General features: G+C 35.8%; 1 pseudogene; it reads left to right on the top strand.

Moving 5' to 3' along the window:
- Positions 1-4,265: 4,265 nt before the first annotated feature.
- Positions 4,266-5,022, top strand: Rps4x-ps11 (ribosomal protein S4, X-linked, pseudogene 11; annotated as a pseudogene).
- The last annotated feature ends 1,403 nt before the right edge of the window (positions 5,023-6,425 follow it).

The raw sequence follows: 6,425 nt of genomic DNA, 5'->3' as shown, positions 1-6,425 counted from the left end.
TAAAATAACTATTTCTAGGTCGCAGGAAAATATTAATAAGAATTAATATAGAATATCTAAGCAGTTAGTTCTCCCTCTTCTTCCTTTTTCTTGAGCTAAATCACACGGATGACTCTAATCTTTCTATTTATAGTTAATGATTTGCTATTAGCAGGTTTTCCTGTCATTGCTCTATAGTAGAAATGTTGGAGGCTATTGTTTTTCTTTATCACCCCCCCCCCATTTTTAGAACCAAGAGAATAGAAGAGAAAAGAAAGCACATGATTTCTCTGCTGGGTTATTTTTCTCCTCTCAGAATTTATGAAAAATAATGTTGTAATTATATAGATAAGATTCCCAGGTGGTAAATGCTTTTCAAATCTTCCTGTTATCTCCTCTGTTTTATTTGTGAGGATGTTCAGAATTAATTCATGTCAAGTTGCAGTAAATGTTTTCCCACAAGTTATCAGATTAGTGCCAACATACTCCATAGAGTACCTTGACACTTTAAAATTTATTTATTTTTATTTCTATTCCTGTGTATTCATGTGTCATTATGTACACTTGTCAGTACAGTGTAGTTAACAAGGCCAGAATGTGTGCTGCAAATAGACTTAAAAACTAAAAAAAAAAAAAAAGACCAAAAAAAACAAACAAACAAACAAACAAACAAACAACAACAAGAACAACAACAACTACAACAACAAACCTGTGTATTTATTTTGTAAGCATCTGTGAATGTGAATACAAATATATATGGCAACCTTAATAATGCATTGGATCTGCCGAAGGTAGAATCATATGTGGTTATGAACACCTAACATGGATTATTCAAACTGAACTTGAATTTTTTTGCAAGAGCAGAGCCATCTCTGAAATACAGAAGCAGATTTTTTTCAACTCTCTTTTGGTCCTTTGAAAGAAATCTCATTGGCCTGGAACTCTGAATAGGCTAGGCTATCTCATCAGCAAGATGCAGCAGTGAGCCTCTCTCTGCCTCCCAAGCACAAGAATTATAATACTGTTTCAGTATGCCCAGCATTTTTTTTATTGTCATTTATTGTTAACCACTCGGAACCTTGTGCTTGCAAGGCATATTTTCATTCTTAATAATGATATATTATTTTACGGATGTTTATTATTTGTAGCTTTTTTTTCACTTTCAACATGATAGTTAATGGTTCTATAAGAAATTACGTCTGATAATTTATTTTTACTGCAAATGCCTAAATATTTTTCTTGTCAAATTTCATACACAATAGAGTATAACAACTGTTTATTAGTATTTATAATTTCCCTCATATCAAAAATAATGATTATTTACAGTTTAATAGGAGTGTATATAATATGGAAAAGTTAAGCAATTATTTTTGTATATATTTATTTTATTGGATATTTTTAATTTACATTTCCAATGATATTCCCTTTCCCAGTTTCCCAGACAAAATCCCCCTATCCTATTTGTGTCTGTTTTGGCAATGGCATTTATCCAGAGTACATAATAATTTATATTCACAGTGATCTACATGCAAAGTATTCTTGTCACCCTCACAATATTGTGATATCTGCACCTACAGGCCAAAAGGGGACTGATCATTGGAAACACTATACAAGAGGACATTCTGTGGTTGGTAAATATCAGTTATTTGTATGAATATGTTAGGTCAATAAAAATGTTAAATGTTATTGCATTTATTTATTTAATTTGAGATAGTACATGTCTATGTGTCAGAGACAGACAGAGAGAGAGAGAGAGAGAGAGAGAGAGAGAGAGAGAGAGAGAGAGAGAGAGAAGACATGCATATAGGAGTAGTACTACAGAATTTATGGGAAGACTCAAATATGATTGTCAGATTTGGCAGCAAAACACTGTAACTACTAATATGTCACAGCAGCCTTACTTGTTTACTAGTAAGTTTTTATAGTCACAAAAATATTTCAGGCTACTGCCAATTATATTGGTTATTATTCAAAATTGATGGTAAGACCCTGTTGGAGAAGAATAGTATCATCATTGTTAACGTCTGTGACTACTGCCAAGTTATATGACAGCTGACCTAGCAAGACAGGTCTGCAGGTACTATAGTGACAAGAATATCACATAAATAATCAATCATATTCTGAGAGATTTAAGTCTCTCTTTACAAGATCAAATCAAATCAATATCATGGAATATTGTTAGGCCAAGAGTCTATGACCAGCCAGGATATACATCCTCCAATATAAACTACTATTATTATTATTATATTAAATGAGCATAGTATTAACACATTCATGATGATTTACTGTTATTCCCATGGATTAATGCATCCCTCAACCCTCATCAGAAAAGCTTCTATTTTGAGTAGATTATACATGATTAACACAGAGACCCATGACTAGCAAAAGTTCATCATAGAAATTGAAGTGTAAGGACAGTGAAATTGAATAAAAGAAAATAATGTACTCTGGACATAAGAGGGCAGCTAAATATATGGACATAAAGGTCATGATAAGATACACAAAACCTGTTTAAGCTCAAACCATATGGAAGTATCAAAATGGAGAGCACATGTAGATATGAAATTTCACTCCTATCTGAGAGTCTGTTGGCAACTGACTGCTGGTAGAGAAAGAGAGTCAGTTGTCTTAATGAGTATAGATGCTGAAAGCTTCCCATATTCTAAGGGAAGCCTGCCTCTCCATATATGGGTAGCACAAATTCGACTTGATAGGTGCTAATAAATTGAAGACACAAAGTTAGATGAGTACTAGGCTGAGCATCAGGGAGGGAGTTATGGAAAAGTAAGTAGACATGGAGAAAACTCATTGTATGAATTTCTTAAAGGACAAAAACTAAAAAGGAAATTCCTTTTCAACATATTTCTCACCTTTAGTCCTCGTCTAATAGGGAAGCTTTAGCACAGACACTGGTTACTGCATGCCTGAGATATACCTGACACAGGAGGCATGTAATTTATTAAAGAAAGATTTGCATTCGAAAGTTAAATTTTCTTTGACAGAATGTTTTGTCTTTAAAGAGTTAAATGACAGTTATCTGGAAAATTCATTTAGGTGGAATGGAATCTTCCCCTGAAGATTCTAGCTTAGTCAAACAGTGTGGTACAAGGATTGCAGCTGTGTTTATATTTCTCCCTTCTCCCCAAGCTTATGAATTTAAGATCTTTGTGTAAATGTAACAGACAGTGAATTTCAGCTGTAGAAATTAAGCAAATTGGCACAAGTCAGATAAGGACTGTTATGAGATCTCATTCCCAATGTGAAACCCAAAATCTATGCTCATCCTATGCAAATCTTAATACAGATAAGACAAGAAAATTGATTTAGGAACACAGTGCATCTACACTGTTTTGATAGGGCTTAGAAACATATATTTTTCAGCAGCTAAAAATGCCTCTCTGCAAGAGGACAAGAGTGCCATTTCCAAGCCCCCAGGTAGGGTGGCTCAAAACAGCCCATCATTTCAGTGATGACTGGGATGGTCCAGTGCATCAGTACATCTTTCCTCCAAGGGCATTGCGTATGTGTGTGTATTTGTATGTATGGACACACACACACACACACACACACACACACACACACACATTCAATTAAAATGAATGCCATTACCTAAATGACATAACAGTATAATTCTTTTAGGGAGGTCCTAAGTTCATAGTGGACATAATATTATTTATGCATAGGAACTAATATATTGGAAAATAACAAGGAAAAAGAAAAGGGGGCAGTTTCTTGAGTGAGATATCCTGAGAAGTGCTTAGAGTGGCAAATTTGTCCAGGTTAATCATCAAGAGACAGAAATATACAAGAAAACACAGACAATGAACTTTATACGGCAGTGATTCTGCACTGAGATGAAATGAATGGAATACAGAGAAAGAACCCTGATTTCATCAGCCATGTTTGATTGATTTCCAGAACTGATTTCACAGTTATGGTTCAGAGTCATCACAAAAAAAAAAAAAAAAAAAGTCCCACTTTCTGTTTTGGATGCTGTACTTAAGAAGGTAAGGAGGCCCAGTGAACTAGACTGTTGGGGGGAGGGCGGCAATGAGGGGAGGGTTGGGAGGGGAACACCCATAAGGAAGGGGAGGGGGGAGGGGGATGTTTGCCCGGAAACCGGGAAAGGGAATAACACTTGAAATGTATATAAGAAATACTCAAGTTAATAAAAAAAAAAAAAGAAGGCAAGGAGGCATGTAATTTATTGGAGAAAGACCTCCATTTCAAACAGTGAAATCATCTTTATAAACATTTTTGGTGCTTTTTCCATTCTCAGCTCAGCAATGGCTCATTGTCCCAAGAAACATCTGAAACACAGAGCCACTCCAAAACATTGAATGCTAAGAAGATTGACTGGTGTGTTTGCTATTTATCCATATACTGGTCATCAGAAATTGATAGAATGTCTGCCTCTGATTATTTTCCTAAGGAACAAACTAAAGTATGCCATGACTGGAGATGAAGTAAAACAGATTTCATGCAGCAATTTAGGTTAATATGAAAGTCAGTACCGATATAACGTATCCTGCTGGGTATATGGAAGTTATCCTCATTGACAAGACTGGAGAGAACTTCCATCTAAACTGTGACACCAAGGGTAGCTTTTCTGTTTATTGTATTACACCTGACGATGCCATGCACAAGTTTTGAAAAGTGAGAAAGATCTTTGTAGGTACAAAAGTATTCCCACATCTTGTGACCTATGATGCTCATACTCTTCAATACACCAATCCCCTCATCAAGGTGAATTAAACCATCCAGATTGATCTGGAGACAGGCAAAATAACTGACTTCATCATGTTCAACAGTGGGAAACCAGTGTATGGTGATAGGAGGTGCTAACTTTGGAGGAATTGGTGTAATCCCCAATAAAGAGAGACAGACATCAATGGCAACACCTTTGACACTCAGTTTTTCAACGTTTTTGTTACTGGCAAGGGCAAGAGACCATGGATCTCTCTTCCCAGAGGAAAAGGAATCCACCTCAACATTGCTGAAGACGGAGACAAGAAGCTAGTGGCCAAAAAGAACAGTGGATGAAATGGTGTCTAGGGGGTATACTCTTCCCTACTACAACTTTTCTAGGCAACAAGATAGATTAAACAGCATGATAAAACAAACCAACAAACCAACAAATAAATATTTTTTGGTGTTTAAAGGGTTAAGTTACAGTTATCTGGAAAATTCATTTAATTGGAATGGTGTTTTCCCCTGAAGATTCTAATTTGTCAAGCAGTGCAGTGCATTGAGTTAGGTGTCTGCCACTCATGTCTTAATTACGTATCCATCTCTATTGTTCCACAGCCACCATAAACTTGCAAGTGCTAAGCCCTAGGATACTAAATTTTGTGATAGAATATGATGGCTACTCTTTCCTGGAAACCTGATAATGTTGTAGTCTTTAATAAATATTAATATTTGCAGAAATGGATGACTCCATATGAGCTTAATGGCCTATACATTCAAATGCAGCCATCAAGAGGAAGAGTTATGCAGATTCTAATGAGTGCAAGACTAACCTGTTGTATAAATGGAGTTTTGGGTATGCCAGAGTGATATATACTTTAATGAGTCAAACCTGTCTTGAGATTTTATGACCAAAAAAATGGAAAGATCTAGCTGAAGGATTCTATTTCCCCTCTCTCTTTATTAAACCTCTAGGATATACGCAGGTAATTTTTTTTTTATTTTGTTTTTCCTTCTGCTTAAGATACATCTCGCTTTTGACATCAAACATCCCATGTTCTATTGAGCTTCAAACTACGAACCAAGGGAAATTGCTATTCTAAATGCTTTGATAACAAAACCAAGAAACACAACTAATATGCATGCAATAAGCAGTCATTCATTCTCCATAAAAACTAGCATCATGGGAACATAGGAAGATTTAACCTTGTGTTTAAATTTTTCAGTAATTAAACTTAGAGATAGCTCCATAAGTCAAGAGCTTTCCACACATTCACCAAAGCCCTGAGTTTGATGGCAAGAACTACAGAAAAAAAAATAACAAGCATGGTGGAGCAAGTCTGAATATCCTGCAACACAGAAGTAGAGACAAGATAGTCAGAAGTTGGGGTTGGGGATTTAGCTCAGTGGTAGAGCACTTGCCTAGCAAGCACAAGGCCCTGAGTTCGGTCCCCAGCTCAAAAAAAAAAAAAAGATGGTCAGAAGTTCAAGGTTATTTTCAGCTGTATAGTGAGCTCAAAGCAAATGATAACCTCCATCTTAATAACTAATTTATTCATTAAAAGCAGAAATGTACTTTCAGAGTCATATCCATTGACGTCTCTCTTTTTCAGGCAATATAAATTCTGTGAATACAGTGCTTACCTTATTTGGTCTCCTTTCCTGGTGATTCCTTCCTAGGTATCCTTAGCTCTAGACATAATTCATCACTCTTGTGCATATGTACTGTGATCCTTGATACTGACTGCTACCATCTT

This window comes from Rattus norvegicus, chromosome 13, assembly GCF_021556685.1.
Source record: "Rattus norvegicus strain SHRSP/BbbUtx chromosome 13, alternate assembly SHRSP_T2T, whole genome shotgun sequence".
In the NCBI taxonomy this organism is placed as follows: domain Eukaryota; kingdom Metazoa; phylum Chordata; class Mammalia; order Rodentia; family Muridae; genus Rattus; species Rattus norvegicus.
This window is presented reverse-complemented; position numbering and strand designations above follow the sequence as displayed.